Below are 23,265 nucleotides of genomic sequence, written 5' to 3'. Positions count from 1 at the left end.
TGTTAGCAGGCCGGGTGTGGTGACTCAAAATACTGTAATCTCAGCATTTTGGGAGGCCTAGATGGGTGGATCACTTGAGCCCAGAGGTTTGCAACCAGCCTGAGCAAAATATTGAGACTCCTGTCTCTCCAAAACAATAAAAAATATAAATAAATAAATAAATAAATAAATAAATAAATAAATAAATGGCTAGACATGATGGTGTGCACCTGTAGTCCCAGCTGTTTGGGAAGCTGAAATGGAAGGATCGCTTGAGACCTGGAGTCTGAGGCTGCAGTAAGCTGTGATCGCACCACTGCTCTCCAGCCTGGGTGATAAAGTGAGACCCTTGTCTCAGAAAAAAAAAAAAAAAGTCAGCAGTCAAAAAAAATAGATTTAGACTATTACAGCAGAAGGAGGAAAGCCAATTGGGTGCTGTTCTGGTAATCTAGGCCAATGGTTCCCAGACTTTTGTTAAAGATACAGCTTCCTATTATTTTAGCAAATTTGAAATGTACAATACGTTATTATTAACTGTGGTCACCACTAAAACTAATGAATTCAGTCTAACTGAAATTGCGTCCCCATCAATATCTCTCCTTTCCCTGCCTCTTTCCTCTATCCACCACTGCTGCCCCCACCCCAGCCTCTGATATCAGCTTTCCACTCTGTTTCAGTGAGATCAAGGTTTTTAGATTCCACTTATAAACGAGACCACACAGCGTTTGTCTTTCTGAGTCTGGCTTATTTCACTTAGCATAATGCCTTCCAGGTTCATTCATGTTGTTGAAAATGATGTGATTTCCTTCTTGTTAAAGCCTGGCTAGTATTCTGTTGTGTATATGTACCACGTTTTCTTTATCCATTCATCTGTTGATGGACACTTAAGCAGATTCCATATCTCGGCTGTTGTGAATTTGTGAATAGTGCTGTAATGAACATCAGAATGTGGTTATTTCTTTGATATATGAATTTTAATTTCTTTGGATAAATACCCAGAAGTGAAATTGCTGGATGATATGGTGGTTCTATTTTTCGTTTTTTCAGGAACTTTTGTACCGTTTTTCATAATAGCTGGGCTAACTTACATTCCCACCAACAGTGTCAAAGGGTTCCCTTTTCTCCATCTCCTCACCAACACAGCAAGTGTGAGGTGATAATCTCACTGTGGCTTTAATTTGCATTTCTCTGATGATTAGAGATGTTAAGCATTATTTCATACGCCTGCTGGCTGTTTGTATCTCTTCTTTTGAGAAATGTCGGTTCAAATTCTTTGCCCATTTTTAAATGTTTTTACCACAAAAAGTAAGTTGGTGAGCTGAGGATATGTTAATTAGCTTGACTGAATCTTTCTATAATTTTACATAGATAAAAACATCACATTGTGCCCCATAAATGTACACAATTATTATCAACTAAAATTAATAAATAAATCAATGCACTTAAAACATTTAAGAAAACACTAAAAAACAAAAACTAACCAACCAAACAAACAAAATACAGCCTTTTAGACTTCACTCCAGACCTATTAAACCTACATTCCAGGGTGTGGGTTATGGAAATAGGTGTTTGTAAACAGCTCCCAAGTAATTTAGAAGTACCTTTCATGGAATGACATTTGGGAACACTGGGCTATCATAATGAAAAAGAGAACAAGGATTGAGAAACACTGGACAAGAGTCCAAGATATAAGACCCAGGGGAAACTTTAAAAATTTGCACATTTTGGGACTGGGTGACATGTGGTTGGAAGGAATGCTGGCTTATGGATTTTGCGGAGGGAATGGAAAGTCTTATGGGTCTATCTAGAAAGCTGTGTGGATGTGATTGTGAATCTCTACACACATTTCCATTTGCATTACCCACCGTATGCACTCAAAGCGTGGAAAACATTTCACAGCCTGCTCGACTCCTCCCTTCTCAGCAGGCTGTGTATCTCCAGAGTTACTTTGGGGAGTGTGAACTCATATTATTAGTTGCCAATGAAAAATGGAATTAACTATGAGACTGTCTTGCAAAATAAATTACGTAATGTGTTCCAAAGATGAAAGAAATTCCTAGGGGATTGCCTGCCCTTCTGGATAACTGTATTGCCACATTCTTTCTTTCTTGAGTTGAGAGTTAAGGGTTGACTGGGTAAAATCTGTCTTGTGCTCCATCATGAAAACACAAGTCAGGGCTGGTTTTTGATGTACATCTAAGAGAAGTAACGGATAACTCAAAAGATTTGGGCCACCAGAACTGGTAAGAAAGTGCTGAAGGAGCCAATGGAGGGAGCACTTGTGTATATGTGGCTTGGTGTTTAATTCTGTTGGTTGTTTGCCATGTTCTTAACAACTTAATAACTTACATAATTTGTTGATCAATCTCCCATCCTCTCAGGTTGCTGGTTTGGGAGGGAGAACATGAGAAAATCAACAGGAAACTGATGTCTAAAACTATCCATCATCTATCTAGATATCCATTTAGCTAAGCAATATAATCTATCACTGTGCGTTCTTTTCTTTTCTTTTCTTTTCTTTTCTTTTCTTTTCTTTTCTTTTCTTTTCGAGAGGGAGTCTCGCTGTGTCCCGTAGGCTGGAATGCAGTGGCGCAATCTCAGCTCACTGCAACCTCCGCCTCCTGGATTCACGCCATTCTCCTGCCTCAGCCTCCCAAGTACTGGGACTACAGGCGCCCGCCACCATGCCTGGCTAATTTTTCATTTTTGTATTTTTAGTAGAGATGGGGTTTCACCGTGTTAGTCAGGATGGTCTCGATCTCCTGACCTCATGATCCGCCTGCCTCGGCCTCCCAAAGTGCTGGGATTACAGGCGTGAGCCACCACGCCCGGCCCACTCTGTGTTATTTTCTATTTGTATTTTTCATCTATTTTCTTTCTCATCTTGCTTTCAGCATTTATTTGGAAAAAGAAAGTTCATTAGATATTTCTCTTTGCAAACACCTTTATGAGATATAATTCACATTCCATATAATTTTACAATTTAAATCATGCAACTTAATGGTTTTTAGTGTCTTTACTTAAGTTGTACAACCATTGCCACAACCAATTTTTAGGACATTTTTCCCCCAAAAAGAAACCTCTTAGCCTTTAGCAGTCACTTTCCAAATATCCTATCCTCTCCCAGCACTAAGAACTCTACTTTCTGTCTCAATGGACTTGTCTATTCTGGATATTTCATATAAATGGAATCCTACAATATGTGGCCTTTTGTGACCAGTTACTTTCACTTAGCCTAATGTTTTCAAGGTTTATCTGCACAGTAGCTATTTTTCTCGAAAAGAACTCTTGGATCAGGTAAGACACAAATGAACACAACTCTCTATTGCCTTAATGGAAGTAGAGAAGGAAATTTTGCATTCTGTAGTTGCCCAAGGAAGTATTGTTAAATTAATTTTGCTTTATTTAAACTAAGGTGCTAGACAATGAATCTCCCAATAGGATTGGGACACAAGTCCTGTCTTTCAAAATAAAATGCTAGTCAAGCAGGTAGACTGTGGAGCCAAACTGCCTGGGCTCCAATCCTAGCTCTGTCCACCCATCCTGTTGCTAGTTGTATGACCTTGAGCAAATTATTCAAACTCTCTGGGGCTCAGTTTCCTCATTTGAAAAATGGGGATTAAAAATTGTACCTAGTTTCAAGGGTGGCTATGAGCGCCAACTGAGATCATGGATGTAAAGCTCTTGGCATGTTGCCTGCCCACTGATAAGCCCTCAATAAAGGCTGGCAATGATTACCAAAGTTCTTATTCAAAGAACTATAGTCCGATACAATATAAGTGTGTCAAAAGAAGTATGATCAAAGGGCCATGGGGCACAGCAGAGGGAACATCAATTCTACCCTGGGTGGGTAGTCAGGGAGCAGAATCCTTTTTATGTGGGATTGCAATCTAGAGCCTAGATCCAGATGTGGTCTACAAAATATATTTGGGAGCCACTGTTGTGTTTTAAAGATTTTGAAATTCAACACCTTTAGACAGGCAGTCACCCCTACCACTCCTTAATGGACCAAACTGGTTTGTTAGGGACATTAATGTTGCTTGAGCTCTGTGCCCCACGGTGGAAGGTGACCTTTGACCTGAAACTTAAAGGTTGGCTTTGAATTAGCCAGACAGAGAGCAAAAGGTGATTGGTGTCACTCTTTCTCTTTTTTTTTTTTTTTTTTTTTTGAGACAGAGTTTCTCTCTGTCGCCCAGGCTGGAGTGCAGTGACGCGATCTCGGCTCACTGCAAGCTCCGCCTCCCAGGTTCATGCCATTCTCCTGCTTCAGCCTCCTGATTAGCTGGGACTACAGGCACCCACCACTGCGCCTGGCTAATTGTTTGTATTTTTAGTAGAGACGGGGTTTCACCATGTTAGCCAGGATGGTCTGGATGTTCTGACCTTGTGATCCACCCACCTCGGCCTCCCAAAGTGCTGGGATTACAGGTGTCAGCCACTGTGCCCGGCCAGTGTCACTCTTTCTCATACTTTCTTTTTAATATTAGTTCTTCTATAATCACTATGTCACACAAGCATGTGGTAAAACATTCCTACAAAGAGCAAGCGTCCCATTTCTTCCTCATCAGTTACTGTGAGTGGAAAAGCACATCACCCAAAGTGCTTTTTTCTATTCCCTGAGTCAATAACAACAATCAATACCGAAAACACCTGTGACCAAACGTGTGGGGGTTTCTCTCCACACACCAAGCAAGCAGTCAGTTCTGCAGTGGCCACAGCTGGGAGCCCTCCAATTCAGTTTCAGCACTGTCTACTTGGAAACGGCGTCAGATCCCACAGAGTGAGGGGCTGGATCCCACAAAACTGTCTCCCTTTCAGACACCAGTCACAAGTCTGGGCCTCTGGAACTTCTGGCTGACTGGCTTCAGGCTGGGGTTCCCAAGAACTCCTCCTTGGGTTTGACTAATTTACTAGAGCAGCTCACAGGACTCAGGGAAACATGTAAGTTTACCAGTTTATTATAAAGGATAGTACAAAGGACAGAGACGCATAGGGCTAGGGAAAGGGGAGGAGACCTTCCATGCCCTCCCTGGGGCATCCTCCAGGAACCTCCATGCATTCATTTGTCTGGAAGCTCTCTGAACCCTGTCCTTTTGGGTTTTTATGGAAACTTCATTACTTAGGCATAATTGATGAAACCATTGGCTAATGGTGATCAACTCAACCTTCAGCCCCTCTCCCCTCCCCAGAGACTGGGGGCTGAAAGTCCCAACTATTTAATCCTGCCTTGATCTGGTGACCAGTCTCATCCTGAAGCTACCTGGAGGACGCTAACCCTCAGTCAGCTCATTAGCATACAAAAGGACAACACTTTTGAAATGGTAAGGGTTTTAGGAGTTGTATGTCAGGAAACAGGTTGAAGACCAAATATGTATTTCACAGTATCACAGTTACAGTTGGAATTTCATAGCATTCCAGAGACCTGTCTTCTATGAATATCCAAACATTGAAATGTAGATTTAATCTCCCTTCCATTATTCACAAGGGATGAATTTTGAAATATTTTAAATAAAGAATGAAAACAAAATGAAAAACACACTAAAAAACAGGGCTCAGACAAGTGGTTTTGTTTTTATTTTCATTTTTATTACAGAATTTTCTTAAACATACACAAGAATAGAGAGACTGGTACAATGAACATCTACATACCCGTCACTCAGCACCCTAACAGTCGTCCTCTTTTGCCCATCTTATTTAATTTGCCATTTACTTTCTTTGGCTTTGCTTGTTTTGAGGGGTCCTGTAGTATTTTGAAGATCTTGCCATTTTTACTTAAATATATATTGTGATCATTACGCATACAGATTTTCCTCATTAGTTTAGAGAAGTCGAATTTCCATTATATGGATATTCCATATTTTGATCAGTCTCCCTTCGATCAGCATTTAGATCGTTTCCAGATTCTTGACATTATAAGCCATGTCACTAGGAACATTCAGTTTTATACCATTATATTACCTTTTTTTTTTTTGAGACGGAGTCTCGCTTTGTCACCCAGGCTGGAGTGCAGTGGCGCAGTCTCGGCTCACTGCAACCTCTGCCTCCCGGGTTCACACGATTCTCCTGCTTCAGCCCCCTAAGTAGCTGGGACTACAGGCACCTGCCACCATGCCTGGCTAATTTTTGTATTTTTAGTAGAGATGGGGTTTCACCGTGTTAGCCAGGATGGTCTCAATCTCCTGACCTGATGATCCGCCCACCTGGGCCTCCTAAAGTGCTGGGATTACAGGTGTGAGCCACTGCGCCTGGCCTATACCATTATATTACTATCTGAGGTGTCCATTCTCCTGCCTGGGCTTTCAGCCATCTGGTAGAATTAGCATTTCTCGCCAATACGTACAAGTTCTAGTAAAGGCTCATATAATCCATTTTCATTCATTTTGATAGGTCTAAATGGTTGTGTTCTTGTCTTTAATTCAGAAAATGTTTATCGAGCATATAATATAAGCTGGATATCCCTGTAGGCTCTGGAGATGTGAGAGTGACTGGGATATAAACTGTGTTCAAGGTACACGTAGTTCAGTGGAGATAAGATTGCATTGCATTTTGCCTCTTTTCCTGCTTTACATGTGTTGTATCAACTAGGATTAAATTTAGTTGTGAGTGGCAGAAAATCCAATAACTGCCTTAAACCAGTTCACTACAAAAGTTCACTACAAAAATCCTCAATAACTTTAGCTACTTTTGGAGTTTGCAAATATCCAATATATTCTTTTGAAAACTGGCCAATAAAGGAGAAAATATTCAACATTTGTGTTGCCTTTCTCATAAACTGCAAAGAAATCAAACAGTTGATGAGAAGTGTCTCCTTTAGAGGTGTTCCAAGTAAAAAATGAAGAAGAAATAATAGCTTGAGAATATTACCAATCTGCAACTGTTAATGAAATAGTGTTTCTAGTCAATAAATCACTAATAGCTGCTAACACTGCAAAAGGAGAGAGAGCCCTGGATTCTGTACCTCCAAATATTTACACCATCATTTATGAAAAGCAGACCTAGAGCTGGTCAAGGCTGTAGATATGACAGCTGCTTTATATGGGGACAGAGGCACTTGCTAAAGGACACTATGAAGATGTAATCAGTGCAGTCCAGACCGTGGGAAACTCAGTTCCTTCTGCAGATAAGGACACAGTATCAGAGAGGGAGGGGCAAACTGTACAGGCAAAGAGACTTAAGAAGTTTATAGACCAATTTGCATCGAAGTTTGGTTTGTCAAGACCTCTTGTGGCCTTTGTGTTTCTCAGAGCATCCTCTGTGCTTTGGCTTCTGCGGCCAATTGCCTGTTCGTTTCCTACCTCCTTTTGCATTCCTGAGAGATAATTGGATTGGCCCAGGTCCTCTTTTTGTTCTAGGCTGTAGGTCAGAGGTCAGCCGGTGGACTGCCTGGTTTGATCATATGTCCTCCTTTGACTTACTCAGCTGGAGGTAAAGGGCCAAGGGGACCTCACGAGGAAGGAGTGATGTGTGCAGCTGCTCAACACCCTGAAAGGCAATTTGGGGACCAAGAGAGAGAGTTAATAAACTGACCTAATACATCAAGTTTTTTCTGTGATTTGTTTTTTCATATGAAACTTGAGCGTGGAGGCCAAAGGGATACACCTGAGCCCATTTGGCCAGTGATTTGGGGTTCTGGGGCAAGAGGAAGAGCAGCCCATGTGAGTTGGGTAGGGGTGGGGGGCTCTGGGCAGGCTCACCATGGATTTCGGGTGGATTCTCAGGCAGGGAGAGCTGCCTGGTGGCCCCTTCTTAGTGGTGTACGTTCTGGAATTTGCACTTTGATTTTTCTCCTTAGGAATTGTGTATCCATGGGCAACTTACTGAACTGTGTGCCTCAGTTTCATCACTTTGTAAAATGGGGATTAGAGTAGTTGAAACTGCCTCGAAGGTATTCCTGGGAGTTTTGAGCCCAGAATAAGCTAGTGTGTGAAGAGTTGAGAGCAGTACCTGGCACGGGGTGTGTGCACGGGTGACCTGGAGCCAACTCTGGAACCCCAGCTTTTTAATTCATTCTGCCTTGAATGAAGGGGCTAGCTGCGCTTAGTACCTGCCTGTGGGGAAGTTACCAGGCAGCCCAGTGCTGAGGCCAGCAAGGTACACTGAGGGACCCCAGAAGCACTGAGGTCAAGTCCCCGAGTCCCATGGGGCATCTCTGGGTTGGTCAACACTGGGGTCACATTGCACGTTTGCTCAGCTTGCCCCTTCTCAGTGCCAGTAGAAGCCCATGGTGAGCCCAGATACAGGGGCTGCTGACTAACCGGGAATTTGCTGCCCACAGAGGAGGGAAAAATGCACCTCCCCAAAGCCAACAATCAAAGGCCAGGCAAGCCCTGTGGGAGGAAAATAACTTGGGCTACAGATTTTCTTTTCTGGGCTTGGAGTCTTGCCATGGACAACACAGAGACAGACATGATTAGCATCATGGCTTCCGGAAACACTGTGTGTGTGCACTAGCAGGTGGTGGGCTGATGTCACTCTCAAATGGCTTTCTCGAGTCCGAGGGTCTGGCTCCCTGCCAGGCCCTGGCCCATTGCACATCAGCACTAGGTATAAGCAGCTCAGAGAGTCACTTCAAGCTGCAGAAGACTTCTGGGGTGAGTCTTTGGAGGTTCTTGTGGAACCACAGGGGAGGTCCCCTGCTTATCTGCTACACTTCAAACCTGGCCTGTGCACTCAAAGATGTCCACTGTCTTCCCCAGACTTGCTGGGAGAGAGAGCAGAACCTTGTCAGACTGGCCCATCCCAACTCCCCGCCATCCCCCTCACCTGTGCATTTCCCGTAGCATTTCCAGACGCTCAGGCTGCCCGGCAGCTCCGTGACTTTGCTCAGAGCCTTCCCTTGTCTAGAGCTTGTGAATGGAGATACTCAGAGCTCAGGGACACTGAGCCACAAAATAGGGGCCCATGGAAAGGTTGAAGGCATGGCTTCGCTGACATGGGAGCTCCAGAGCGAGAATGAATTCAGAGTTTAGGGCTGGAGCTGAAGAGGAACTAGAGCCTGGAGAGAGGGGAGGATAGAGAAAGGCTTTTTGAGAACCGCAGCAATGAGGGCTCTGCCTGAGGCTCTAGGTGCTGACTCGTGGGCAGTGAGGAGAGGAAGATTTTTGTTGGGGATCCGCTTGATGTATGTTTTCTTACAACTAAATGATAAAACTGAGGCTGAAACACAGGTATTTTCTGCCTGGCCTTTTTCTAGAATGCACCTCTCTCTGACGACTATAGAGAACTATGAAGAAAGGGAGATCATGGGAAATATATGATTGAGTCAGTGCGATTTGGAGGAAGCTCAAGTGCTTGCTGCGGTTGCAGACAGGTGAGGGAACTTTACATTCCTGGCTGGACAGATTGGGCTCTGGGATTAAAGCGGTGGTTGGGGAGTGGGGAGGAACAGACACAGGGAGAGACACTGCAAAGGATTGTCAACAGGGCGTGATGATAACACAGGGAGAGCAAGTCCAGCCTGTCTCCTTTACAGCCTGCTCTGCACTGCGTCCTCCTGGCATCTTGGGGACTTTTTCACGGTTGGGGCCACAAGAGAGGTTAGAAGCTGCTCACTCTCTCCATTGCCAAGCACGGGCCGGTCCATGGAGTTGGGGAGAAGGAGGCTAATTCTCAACAGCCTGTTAGTGACAGCCATTCTCTCTCCAGCTTATCTGAAGAGCATTTTATTTCAGAAGAAGGCTGAGAGCTTGTTAGAAAGGCAAGTTCTTGGGCCCCACCCCACATCTACTGAATCAGAGAGCCTGGGAGTGGGACCCAGCAATCTGTCTTAATAGACCTTCTAGGAGATTCTGGCGCTAAGGAAGGAGACCACAGGTCTTGTCTATCTCTGTAGTGGGCCGCGTCTGGCCCAGAGTAACTGCTTGTTGAAATGATCAGAGATCTCTAATGAGGTCATGCCTGTTGGGGTGTGTGTGTGTGTACGTGTGTGTGTGTTGTGTATCTTTATGTGTGTTGTGTGTTTGGTCTAGGGTCCAGCACATAGTAGGTGTTCACTCTTGGGGTGGGAATAATCACTCCAACGTCCGTGTTTGAGGACTGCATTGCTGGTGCCCGCTGAGCCCGCAGAGGAGGAAGAGAACAGGGCAGAAGATTCAGGAGGGGATGCATGGCAACTTCTGATGTCACAGTGCCCCCTTCACTCCTGACTTCTGGCTCGTGGGTCACTTTGGGGCAGGGGCAAGAGGATGGTTAGCTGCAGCAAAGAGAGGACCAAGGAGAGGTGGGATCGAGAGCACAGGGGACAGCTGGAAACAAAATATAAACGCCAGGCAAGGGAAGAGCCAAGATAGTGAAGGAAGAATGGGGAATCACAGAAACTTCTCAGGTAACAATCTGGGCCAGAACACTGGGTGTCCCCAGAGAGGGCAGTCGAGGGTGAAAGTGAAAAGGCTCACACCCAACTTCCAGGAGAAGGTCAGGTCCTTCACCAAAGAATAATCCTGCCATTAAAGGGTCCCCAGAATCCCCAGCATTACTTCCCTTCAGTGGATCCCAATCCTGGTCACCCAATCCCCTCAGGGCTTTGTAAAACGTACTGATGCCCAACCCCTGCCAATAAGCTCGTCCCATTCCTGGGATTCTGATTTACTTTGTCCGCAGAGGGCTCGAGCTCAGGTATGTCTATAATGACAGCCAGGTGATTCTATTGTGCACTCAGGGCTGACCACTCTACTTAAACAAAACACACATACACACAAAATATACCCCTGTTCCCCCCCGTCCCCTGGGGGTGATGGACGTTGGGGACGAGGGTGATGATAGTCCCACAGATACATTACCTCTCCACAGAGCTCAGGACCAAAGGAATGTTTAGCCAGAACTGGTAAATGCCTTTTAAAAAAAAAAAAAAATTATTAAGCACCCATAGAAACCTATAGGGACAAAGGTAACGAAGAGGATTTTTACAAAGCAATAATAATCAAGTCACTTATTTAAAAATAATTAATCATGCTTGTAATCCCACCACTTAGGAAGGCTGAGACAGGAGGATTGTTTGAGGCCAGGAACTCAAGACCAGCCTAGGCAACATAGCAAGACCCCATTTCTACAAAAATAAAAATAAAAATAAATTAGCTGGGCATTGGTGTGCACCTGTAGTCCCAGCTACTCTGGAGGCTGAGGCAGGAGGGCCCCTTGAGTCCAGGTGTGTGTCTGTACTGAGTGTGTGTCTGTGTGAGCCCAGGAGTTTGAGGCTGCAGTGAGCCATGATCGTGCCACTGCACTCCAGCCTGGGTGTCAGTGAGACTGTCTCTATAAAAATAAAAATCAAAAAAAGTAATTTAGAACAAGGAATAAAAGACACCAATGAATGAAACAAAAAATTAGTAAGAAACCTTACGATCCATGAATGCACCTTGGTGTAGATAGGGGTGGGGAGAAGAGAACAGAAGAGACTCGTTTCTGCAGATGAGGCAGCCCTTCCCTTCTCCCCATCTGGGTGGAAGCTGGCCCAGCGCCCAGGCTCCCACCCCAGGCAGTGTTTCTGGAGGCCTGAGCTCGAAGCCCACTGTTTGTGCTGGAAGCTCTTGCTTTACACTTGTTTGAGCTACATTGAGTCAGTATGAGAGAAGCGGATAGGTGACGCAGGTTAAGAACATGGGCAGCCGAGTCCCTGGGTTGAAATCCAGACTCTGTCACCTGTCAGTTCACCCACTGGCCTGGGCCAGGGAGCTGACCAGGGTCCCAGGTCGCAGGCTTCCTCCAGGCTTCCTGGTAGGCTCTGCCCTCCCTCCCCCTCCCTTTCCCTCCCTCCTCCTCCCTTCCCCTCCCTCTTTCAGGGATGTCTTCTAAGTGCTTACTGCTTGTGCAGGGCACAAAGAGGGTTTCCCCACCAGCTGTAGAACACTCAGGCCCTGTAACACCTGGATCTGCCCCCAGGTGCAGCAACTCTAGGATCCTCTCTTGCCCTCCTGCTGCAGCCACCCTCAGGGGTCTGGAGTCCTCATGCTGAGCACTGCATGTCCTCCCCACGGTGGATGGCCAGGCTCCCTCCCCCTCTTCCCTGACCACAGCAAAAGCCCCTTGGCTGCCATATTGGAAGGCGTTAGTGTGCGTGTCTGTGCACGTGTAGGTGTATGCGTCTCTGTTTGTGATATGTCTGTGTGTTTGTGTGTTTTGTGTGTTGTGTGTATCTTTGTGCGTGTGTGTCTGTGTGTTGTATGAATGTCTTGGTGTGTATCTCTGTGCTGGTGTATGTGTGTCTGTGTGTTGGTGTGTGTGTATGTACCTGTGTGTCTTTGTTGTGTGTGTTTGTGTTGGTGTGTCTGGTGTTGGTGTGGGTCTGTGTTGTGTGTGTCTGTGTTGGTATGTCTGGTGTTGATGTGTATCTGTGTTATGAGTGTCTGTGTGTTGGTGTGTCTGGTGCTGGGTATGTCTGTGTTGGTGTGTGTCTGTTGTGTGTGTGTGTTGGTATGTGTGTTATGTGTGTCTGTGTTGGTGTGTCTGGTGTTGGTATGTGTCTGTGTTGTGCATGTCTGTGTTGCGTGTGTCTGTGTGTTGGTGTGTGTTTGTGTTGGTGTGTGTCTGTGTTGTGTGTGTCTGTGTTGGTGTGTGTCTGTGTTATGTGTGTCTGTGTTGTGTGTGTCTGTGTTGTGTGTGTCTGTATTGCGTGTGTCTGTGTGTTGGTGTGTCTGTTGGTGTGTGTGTCTGTGTGTTGGTGTGTCTGTTAGTGTGTGTCTGTGTTGTGTGTGTCTGTGTGTTGGTGTGTGTGTTGCACCCACTTGCACTTTCTTGAACCCTGCTTGATGTCTGTGCCTCTGTTCCCGTATCCCTGCTGGTTCCTTCCTGTGCTGGCTGTCAGCAGAGCTGTGAATGTGGGTGCCAGGCTGGAGTGAGTGAAAGAGCAACCGCTGGTATGGGCCATTCGCTGGGGGATTTTGGCAGAGAAAAGGAGCAAAATAGAAGTAACGGAAGCTTGGGGGTCAATGGAAGAATTTTTTAGAGGAGGGGAGACTTGGCAAGGTTTGAAAGCAGAAGGGAAGGGTGCATGACGAGGGACATTTGGAAAAGTGCTGGAGAGGGGAGTAGAGGGAGGCAGCCAGGGAGGTGCACCAGCAGGGATTGGGGTGAGTGCGCAGGAAAGGACACAGAAACCCCACCCCAGGCCTTGTTACCCAGCTCTCAGATTGCTAATGCCCAGCACCTAGTGCTGCCACTCAGGAATCAGCTCCAACTAGCAAGCGGTGGGAAAGGAAGAAGCGAGCTCGGGAAAGGCAGCTGCTGCTGCAATGAGGGTGATATGTGATGCTCACGGACCCGTGCTAATCATTTCCTCCTTTGACTTGTGCCAGGGGCCAAGCCTAGGGCAGGTGCTGGTCTCTGCCTTTGATGGGCTCAAGGTCTATTTGGAGTATGGATGCATCAGCTCTCAAACTTGAAGGCTTGCCTGGCCTAGGGGTCTCCACCTCTACCCATTGGCATCTCCATCCCCATCCCTGGCCCTATCCCCAAGCTCAGTGACACATCACCAGAGAAAAACGAGGCCAGAGAGGTTAATAAGTTACCCAAGGTCACACAGTTGGTCAGAAGCAAGACTCGAACCTAGCACTGCCTGATGCCAACATTCGAGGTCTGCACCTCCATGCCATACTCCTAGAGGGCATTAAGTTCCTGGTCCCCGTGCTCTGTCTGACTTCTGACTCTGTTACTTGCTTGACCTTTGAATATCACTTTGCCGGCTCCTCTGCCCGCCTGACTTGGACCCTTGCTGATTTCACCCAGCTTGTGAGTCTCAGCTCAGACTTCCCCACCAGCTACTGACCCCTGGCCAGACCCCAGCCTTGTATCTTCCCTAGGACCCTCTTGGGCTCCCTCAGACCCGATTTCCTCAGGCCACCCACATCTCTGATGACAGATAGGCAGGCGGGAAGATGCTCAGAAGACGGTGTTAAGGAGGAGATACTTTAGGTTGGAATCAGCCAGCATAGCCTCTGGCACATGGCACAGTGGAGAGCCCACTGCAGAGAGGGCAGCTGGGAGCAGCTTCATGGCTCACAGAGGGTGGAGCTGCATGGAATGTGCCGGGAAAGTCAACGAGGAAAATTTGGCCAAGTTACAGTGAGTGCCTAGCTGAAACCGGACACCAAGAATTTGTAGCAGGTCAGGCCTGCTGCCTGGGAAATAGTTGGCCTACTTTGCTTTTCAGTTTTCATCGTTTATTTCTAAAATAAATGTTTATTTTACCTTTGTATTTAAGGTTTTTAGGAACATGGGAAAGAATGATTTTGTTCTGGTTTTAGACACTTACTTTTGGCCTTAGAGAGACACGAGCCAACTTGCTAATTACAGCCTAAAAGTCAGTGTCTGATGGTGGAGTCTTTCTTTGATAGGTGCTGCTGCCTGGTGGCACATCTCCAGGCTTTGCGTTCTCCACCCTGGCCCAGTGATCCAAGATTTCAGCCCCACTCATAAAGACCCTAGCCCTCCCCTACCCACTTCCCCATTGTTTCCCAACATGCCTGATCTTCTCTCCTCACCCTCAATCCAGGGCTCCTGACTGATGCTGAAGAGAATGGCACACTCACACCCACACACGCATGCATAGCCCTTCAGTCATCTCGACAATCTTCATTTCCCTCCTTCTAGCAGTTTTTGCTCCATTCCTGTCCACCTCCTCCCACCCCCATCTCCTGCTCAACTATCTTAATATCTTTATTTAAAAAAAAAAAAATTTGAGGCCAGGCGCGGTGGCTCACTCCTGTAATCCCAGCACTTTGGGAGGCCAAGGCGGGCGGATCACGAGGTCAGGAGATCGAGACCATCCTGGCTAACACGGTGAAACCCCATCTCTACTAAAAATACAAAAAATTAGCCGGGCGAGGTGGTGGGCGCTTGTAGTCCCAGCTACTCGGGAGGCTGAGGCAGGAGAATGGCGTGAACCCGGGAGGCGGAGCCTGCAGTGAGCCGAGATCGTGCCACTGCACTCCAACCTGGGTGACAGCGAAACTCCATCTCAAAAAAAAAAAAAAAAAAATTTGAAATACAAAGTGCTCAAAGCAAGGCATACAGCTTACATCCTGGTGATGTGTCTAAAGTGAACACTCAGTAACAATCACCCATGACAAGAAATGCAACACTGCTAGCTTCTAGAAACCTCCCTCCTTCCTTCTCCCATCAATAACCCCTTTCTCTAATCCTCAGAGGTCACTACTCTCCTGAATTTATGGAAGTCACACACTTGCTTTACATTAAATGTATTTCTAAACCCTATATTTTGCCTGTTTTTTGAACTTTATGTAAATTGACTCATGTTTACTCTTTTGTGCCTGGCTTCTTTCACTCAGCATTATGTTTGTGTGATTCATTCATGTGGCTGCAATAGGTATAGCCTGTTCCTTTTCATTGCTGTATAGTATTCTACTGAATGAATGCCCATATATATGGGCAATTCTGTCTGCAGACTCCAGCTAAGGAACCCTCTGTTTCCCCATAGGACCCAGCCCCAAGGTAGGGTCCCTTCATGGTTTGACTTCTACTTTTCTTTAGAATCTTTTCTTTTCTTTTTTTTTTTTTTTTTTTTTTTGAGATGGAGTCTCACTCTGTTGCCCAGGCTGGAGTGCAGTGGCGTGATCTCAGCTCACTGCAAGCTCCACCTCCTGGGTTAACGCCCTTCTCCTGACTCAGCCTCCCGAGTAGCTGGGACTACAGGTGCCCACCACCACAGACGGCTAATTTTTTGTATTTTTAGTAGAGATGGAGTTTCACCGTGTTAGCCAGGATGTTCTCAATCTCCTGACCTTGTGATCCGCCCACCTCGGCCTCCCAAAGTGCTGGGATTACAGGCGTGAGCCACCACGCCCGGCCTAGAATCTTTTCGTGCTAGAGACCTCTCCCCTGACCCTTGAGCACCCTCTGTATTGGCCATTTCTGCAGTTCCTTAAGTGTGCTGTGCTCACCTGGCTTTTATGCAGCCTGGCATCCTGCTACTAATTTTTTAAGGGACTCGAATCTGCTGTTTACTTCAGTCTCACCTTCGGCCAGTCTTTGTTTTATGCAATATTGAAATATATTTTAATTTTTAAGACTACATACTACTTTGTCCTTTTCCTCAAGTTTTTTCTGTTTTTCATCCCTTATTTGTTTCAGTAATGCCTACTTACTATTCAAAATGAAACCTAGGTTCCAGCTCCTCCAAGAAGTACCTACTGATTCCCTTTATCTGTGGCCTATATTTATGTATAGCCTATATTCATATCACAGCAAATGGCACACAGCATTGCACTGAACCACCCTGATGGTGATCTGTGGCAAGAAAATGGTCCAGTCTGGTGGTTCTCAAAATGTGGTCCCTAGATGATACTGGTCTTCACCTGGAGACCTGTTAGAGATGCAGATTCCTGGTGCTTACTCCAGGTCTTACTCCAGAATTAGAAACTCTGGGCATGAGACCCAGGAGTCTGTTCTTTAAAAGGCTCTCTAGGCGATATTGGTACTAAGGAAGCGGACCACTGGTCTCCTCCATCACTGTAACTGGCAGGTCTGGTCCAGAATAAATGTTGAAATAAAATAAACTCAAGTCATCTACCCCAGGAAGTCTTCCCAGCATTCCTAGGCTGGGTGAGGAATCACTCCTGTCCTTGTGGCAGCCCGCATGCTGTAGCGGAACTGCAGAGACCGACTTCCCTAGGGGCAGGGATTCTGCTGCCTTTGCCTTGCTATCCCTATGCCTGGCACAGAGCTCCGTATTATAGTTTTAGGTCCTGGGATATACATGAGAGAAAAGACAGAACAATTCCTTCCTTTCATGGAATTCAAGTTCTAAGAGGGCAGGCAGAAAATAAATTGTAAACAAACAAATGTAAAATAATTTCAGATAGCAATAATTGCTGTCAGGGAAACAGAACAAGGTGATGTGATAGAGTTGGATTGAGTGGCTAGTTTAGAGTAGGAAGTTAGAAAAAGCCTTTCTGAGAAGGCAACATTGAGCTAAGATTTAAATGATCAAACACCAGCTATGTAAAAATCTGTGAAAGTCAATCTGGAGGGAGGGAATGGTTGGAGTTTGGTGAGTTTGAGGACCGACAGGAGGACAATGTGGCTGCAGGGTGGTTGGGGGTGGAGAAGGTGGGGGAGGGAGAGAGAGCGATAGAAACAGAGAGACCTCAGAGGTGGACAGAGGCAGCCGTGGAAGGAGTTTGGATTTCATCCCAAGGGCTCTGGGGGAACCCTTGGAAAGTGATGTTTGTGTTGGGAGTGGCGTGTACTGGTGCAGGTTTTAGAAAGATCACTTTGGCTGCTGTGTGGATAAAACAAATTACACAGGGGGCAAGTGTGGGAGCAGGGAGGCCAGTTTGGAGGCTGTGGGGGCAACCAGGCGGATATGGGGGCAGCACTGGGGCAACATGTTTGATCACGTGGAATTCTGCTTCCACTGTATTAGATGTATGGCTTTCAGGAAGTCACCGAACACTTATATGCCTCAATTTTACCCTCTGTAAGAGGGAATAATCCAGCACTTAATGCACAGGTTTGCTGGGAAGGCTCAATGAGTTAATAAGTATAAAACATAAACACCGATAGTGTGAGTTATTTTTATATTATTATTATTAGCAGCAGTAGTAGTTGTCATAATTGTAGAATAAAGAGAATGAAGGATTTAAGACAATTACAGGTTGAGTTGACATGACTTGATAACAAATTGGATTTTGAAGATGAGGGGAAGAGGAAAAGAAGATTCCTAGTTTTTTGGCAACAGGTTCATTAAGGGTGCTGGTTAACAAACTGGAGGAAGGCCAGTGGGGAAGCAGGTTTTGAATGTGGTGGGAGAGAGAGGTGTCAGGAGCTGTTTGAATGAGGTAGGTTGAGGTACCTATAAAATAGCTGTGAGGAGATGTCTGGCAGGGATTGGATATAAGAGCCTGCAGTTCAGGGAAGAGCCCATGGCTAGAGACACATTTGGGAGTTGGGGCACGGTGATGAGTTTGCAGATGAAGACGTGAAGGGTGCCTGGGACAGGGGCTCCCTCACCCTAAGTGGAGCAGAGGAGCAGGGGCCAGCATGGGGCCTGCGAATAGAGGCCTGTGAGGTGCTGGGACTCAGGAGAAAGGGGCTTGCTGGCTCCCTTGCCAACAGGTCAGATGAGATAAGCAGAAGAGGCAAAGGAGATCATTCCGTTTGGCAGCATGGAAGTCATCTGCTGAGTGAATGAATGGAATTCTACCTCATTGGTTGGTGCATCTCTTTAGAAATCAACTCAATAGAGGCCGGGCACAGTGGCTCATGCCTGTAATCCTAGCACTTTGGGAGGCTGAGGCTGGTGGATCACGAGGTCAGGAGATTGAGACCGCCCTGGCTAACACGGTGAAACCCCATCTCTACTAAAAATACAAAAAAAATTAGCCGGGCATGGTGGCAGGTGCCTGTAGTCCCAGCTACTTGGGAGGCTGAGGCAGGAGAATGGCGTGAATCTGGGAAGCGGAGCTTGCAGGCAGCTGAGATGGTGCCACTGCACACCAGCCTGGGCGACAGAGCAAGACTCCGTCTCAAAAAAAAAAAAGAAAAAGAAGAAAAAAAAAGAAATCAACTCAATAGAGAAGCCTGGCTGTATACGTTCCTTGACACCTACCAAGAGTGAGAGAACAGTGTGGGGAGGGGCCTGAAGACAACAGTGGAAATGGCCTTCTCAGAACCACCTTCAGGAAGGATGGCAGAGCCCTGTTGGGGTGGGTGTTACAAGTCAAAAGAAGCCCCATTTGTCTTGTTGTTCATGAGTGGAGGGGAGGTTCCTGCTTCTTCTGCAAAAAAAAGTTTTAGAAATCACCGTGAAACAGTGGCCAAACTGAGGTAGAAAAAGTGTTCCTGAAACTGGAACCAAAAATTTCCGAATGACAGCACAGTTTGGCATAGCTGTTCTGAGTCTAGGAACACAGGAGCCCTCACGCCATTTCTGTGACCTCCCCAAGGCAAATCATGAAACTTGCAGATTTTCTTTATTATCAAGTGAGGCAATGACAGACCTGCTCAATGGTCCTTAAATTTTCATGAGCAACAGAATCCCCAGGAAGGCTTGTGAAAATAGATTGCTGGGCCCAGCCTGCAGAACTTCTAGTTCAGTAGGCTAAGGTGGGATCCAATAAATTGCATTTCCAACAAACTCCCTGGTGTTGCTGCTGCTGGTGATGGAGGTCCCAGGACCACCCCTTGACAGCCTCTGGTCTGGATTATACAGTCCCCGACAGCAGGGACAGTATCCCTCCTGCTCACCTCACTCAGTAGGAGGCCCTCAATAATTCAGATTAAATGAGTGGAGTAATAAGCCTTCGGTGGTGTGTCCCTCGGGGCTCAGGAATGGGTGAATGCCGTGGCTGTCAGGGGGAGACAGAAGTGAAGGCCAGGTTGAGACAGACTGTCATGCTGGACATTTAGTGGTTTGTTTCTTTGGCCTCTTCACGATAACCCGACTTACTTCTGCTGCCGCCCAGCAGCCCCGCTACTGAATAGGATTCTACTCAGAGCTTCTGGTGGCTAAGTGGTCGTCTTTGGACTCTGCATTCTTCTCCTTGAACGTTCCTAATGTGAAGGTTCCCCCCTCCACTCTGACTGTGAGAAATCTTCCAACAATTCGGTTCAGGCCTGCATCTTCATGAATGGAATTTAGGTGGAATTTTAGGCAGAGGGACACAGTGACACAAAGGTGACACAGTGACACAGAGGTGATTTAAGGGGCAGTGTCTTTCCAAGATTCCTTATAGACCCCTGGGTAAAGCACGTCCTTCCACTCTACCCTCCAGAGCCAGAGGAAACAGGGTGGGACCCTGGCATACGGCTATTGAGAGATGGAATTCGTTAAGTACCAGTAAAAGCAAAATGAATGTCGGTGGCCGCATCCCATGCAGCACACACATCTTTTGGTTAGAAAGACTGTACCTTCACCCTGCACACAGAGCCTTCTTTCTTCCTCGAGGAAAAGTGACTCTTTCATGGCCTGCTGGGAGGCAAAGGAAATGGAAAAGTCTCACAGCGTCCTGACCCCCTCTCTGTTTCCTTCGGGCTTTCACAAGTTCAGTGGCCTTTGCACACAAGCTGGGTCCTGTAGGGGAACAGAGGGTTCTTTAGCTGGAGGCTGTGGACAGCACTGCCCATGTTTCCCTGGGAGACGAGAAGCCCCGTGCACTGACCTCCTAGCCTCGTCCCTGTCTTGGCAGCGTGTGGAGCCCCTCCTGGCCCTCCCTGTCTGTGGCCCCAAAAGCAAAGCAGCTCAGCGGGGGCTTTTTTGAGAAGCTGCTGAGCTCAGACCCTGCTGGCTCCACATTCCTGGATGATGAGGGAGGGATTCCAGTGTTTACTTTGAACAATGTTTTCCTGTGTCTGAATCGACTGGGTGTTAAATTCTTCCAGATTTCTGGCTCCATGTTGCAGCTCCAATGGGACAGAAACAGGTTTACGGCAGTTGGCAAGAGAATGAAAGCAGGACCCATCTGGGCACCTTCTGCGTCTAGAATTTCCATTCTGTGGCTAGAAAGGCTGTTTAGCGCCTGCTCTGTGGGCTCCATGCCCAGGCGGGGTTTGTTGTGGTCTTAATTCACAGAGCTCTGCACTCGTGCCTTTCACATCTCCCACCCTAGAGGGCAAAAGTTAGCTTTTCTCTTTTGCAAACGCATCCGGGAATGAGAACAAGCCGAGTTTTTGGAAGGTCAGGGCTTGCAGTGTTTTCTCGGTGAGTACAAACCCAGAAGTCGGGCTCATAAGGAATTCATTTGGTGGGACATTAGGAAACTTCAGTGCATTCCATTTCCTGGGGACTGCTGTGCCAAGAGGTTTCAGAGACATGCAGGAGGTTCAAGCTGGAAGGGAGACAGGGTGCAGCAGACCTCAATCCTCATTTTTACCCAGGAGGAAACCGAGGTAGAGAGGCAAGGTAGTGTGAGGGCTGAGATGTTGGACCGGAAGGGCTCGTCCCCAGTGCAGCTGGTTCGAGCTCTTGGTGCTGTGCAGTGGGTAATCCCATCTCTGACCACACAACCTTGCAGGGGTCTAGGAAACATTCTCCTCTTTATTAAGTGTTGGTAAATCAATGGCTTTAACAATGCAGAGAGCTTCAGAAAACAAACAGGATCGATTCCAAATTAAAGGCACTCTTTGGGTCCACCATGCACAATAGGTTCTGCATTCTTGTTTTCTGGGTTGGTGAGCAATTCAGGGAAAACTCCCATAGGACCCCATGATGACCAGGGCTCCACAGAGTCTTTGGTGGGGCGCCAGTCTCTAGGCAGGCAGCTGTCAGCCTCTGAATCAGAACAGCCCAAATCCAAGTCAGACATGGGACGGATGATGGCCTTAAAACTTACTCCATTCTAGACCCCATGCTGTCGGATTCTGGAAACCTACTCCTGAGCCCTGTGCGTGTGTGTGTGCATGTGTGTGTGTGTGTGTGTGTGTGTGTGGAAAGGAAGATTAGTGGCAATCTTCCTGGCTTCAGTGCCTAAGTGGAGTCCAAACAGTGTTTATGTAGTAGGGTTGAATAAAATAGTCCCATGACAGAACCTGACATTTTGATCTGGCTACTTTCACAAAGCCATTTTGGTGCCAAGAACATTTTTACTTAGTTTTCAAAAGAAACCATGAAAATGTCAGCTCTCTATACCTCTCCAGTAATGTCCAAGGCAAGCACCCTAACTCCATCTCTGAGCCTTCCCCCCATATCTTGCCCTCCATCTATACCCCACCTGTACCCCGCTGGCCATATTAGTATATCCACTGTGTCAAAATGACCTTATCAAAATCTGCTTTGTTGGAAGGGCAGCTGCATTTTTGTAGTATGTTATAGGCCTAAATTCTTTACATAGGTTCCCTTACTTTAGTAGAAATGGAGTCCCCTGGAGATGGAATGGGGAAGAAGGAATTATGCAGTGAAATTTCTCCCACTGCTGCCAGAGTAGAAGTCCTTCTCTGTCTCAGTTTTGTGGGTGGGATTTTTCCTTGATAGGTCTGGTAGGGGCTTTGTATTGGTTATCTCTTGGTGGGTAACAAAACACTCCAACAGTTAGTTGCTTTAAACAAATATTTGTTGTCTCACAGTTTCTGTGGGCCAGGAACCGGGGTATGCCTTAGCTGTCTGCCTCTGTCTCAGAGTCTCTCCATGAGGCTACAGTCATGATTTTGGCTGAGGATGTGTCTCATCTGAAGCCTCAACAGGAGGAGAATCCACTTCCAAATTCACTCACATGGATATTGGCAAGATTCAGCTCCTCACAGGCTGTTGAACTAAAAACACCAGTTTCTTGCTGCCTCTTGGCTGGAAAACTCCCTTAGTTCCTTGCCACATGGGACTCTCCATAGGGCAGTTTGTAACATGGCAGCTGGCTTCCCTTAAGATGAATGAGAAAGAGAGTGTAAGGGAGTGCTCAAGATGGAAGCCAACTTTTTTTGTGACCTAATCTCAGAAGTGACATTCCATCACTTAGACCATATTCTGTTTATTGGAAGTGAGTCATTAGATGCAGTTCATACTCAGGGGAGGGGATTTCACAAGGATGTGAATACCAAGAGGTGAGATTATTGGGAGCCATCTTACAGCCTGCCTAGGATAGGCCTTATGGGCCCAATTGCCATTCATCCTATGGGCTCTGTCACCCTTGCAGTTCTGTTAAGACATGAGTTGTGAGGGGCAGAGGAAAACGATTTCCATGTTCACCCTTACTCTTCCTGGGAGGTAGATAGCTTTGTTGGCATAGCATCTAGAGACTTCTCAGGGGCAAAAAATTCTGAGTTTCTAAGCTATTAATAGTTACATTTACCCCCCACTCTCCCATCCCATCCCAGCTCCACTCCAAGGAAAACAAATGAGCCCAAGACAGCATCCACACTGGTTTTCCCTTTCTCTATGGTCCCTGTCACTCTCTGAACAACGTGACACTTTTGTTCTCTCTAGAGTTCATCTAGTCCTCATGTTGGATGCCAACGTTATCTGGTTTTCTTGTGTCCAGAATGAACCCCTAGTCATAAATCATAGAATAGAATGTATATCAATAGTTCAGGGTTCTTGGTGTTTACCAGAAAAGCTAACGGTTGCAAAGCTCCTTATGGATCGTGGAATACTTTTACTTACATCAATTGAATCATCATAATATCCCATGGGGCAGGATGTTTCCCACCTTGGGGATGAGGAAACTGAGGTTCAGAAAGACTAAGGAACTTGCTCAAGATGAGACATAACGAGGTGAAGCTGGGTTTCAATATGAGTTCTTCTACCTCCAAATTCTGTGCTCTACCCTACAGCACCTTGATGCTATTTGCAGATCTAAGTCTCCAGATTACTTCCAGTAGGAATCTGGCGAGACTTCTTGGCTC

General features: G+C 46.5%; 1 protein-coding gene and 1 long non-coding RNA gene across 10 annotated transcripts in view; one reads left to right on the top strand and one right to left on the bottom strand.

Moving 5' to 3' along the window:
- LOC129469372 (Golgi apparatus membrane protein TVP23 homolog B) overlaps positions 1-23,265 on the top strand; it is a 121,545-nt gene that overhangs the window by 80,218 nt on the left and 18,062 nt on the right. For 2 of the 9 annotated variants that reach the window (XM_063629413.1, XM_063629411.1), the window contains one exon: positions 9,173-9,289. The exons of 6 other annotated variants lie outside the window; for them this stretch is intronic. The gene's annotated coding sequence lies outside the window, so the exon portion shown is untranslated. Of the gene's footprint in view, positions 1-9,172; positions 9,290-10,116; positions 10,304-23,265 lie in introns of those variants that run through there. One more of the 9 variants, XM_063629417.1, reaches the window with a different exon arrangement.
- Positions 7,022-10,057, bottom strand: LOC129469377 (uncharacterized). Its single transcript, XR_008653018.2, has 3 exons — positions 9,755-10,057; positions 8,743-8,974; positions 7,022-7,461 (listed from the first exon to the last, which is right to left on the bottom strand). It is a non-coding gene; the product is annotated as an uncharacterized lncRNA (long non-coding RNA).

The sequence above is a fragment of the Symphalangus syndactylus genome, chromosome 20 (genome assembly GCF_028878055.3).
Source record: "Symphalangus syndactylus isolate Jambi chromosome 20, NHGRI_mSymSyn1-v2.1_pri, whole genome shotgun sequence".
Classification (NCBI taxonomy): domain Eukaryota; kingdom Metazoa; phylum Chordata; class Mammalia; order Primates; family Hylobatidae; genus Symphalangus; species Symphalangus syndactylus.
The sequence above is the reverse complement of the archived record's forward strand: the minus strand, read 5'-3'. Positions and strand labels throughout refer to the sequence as shown.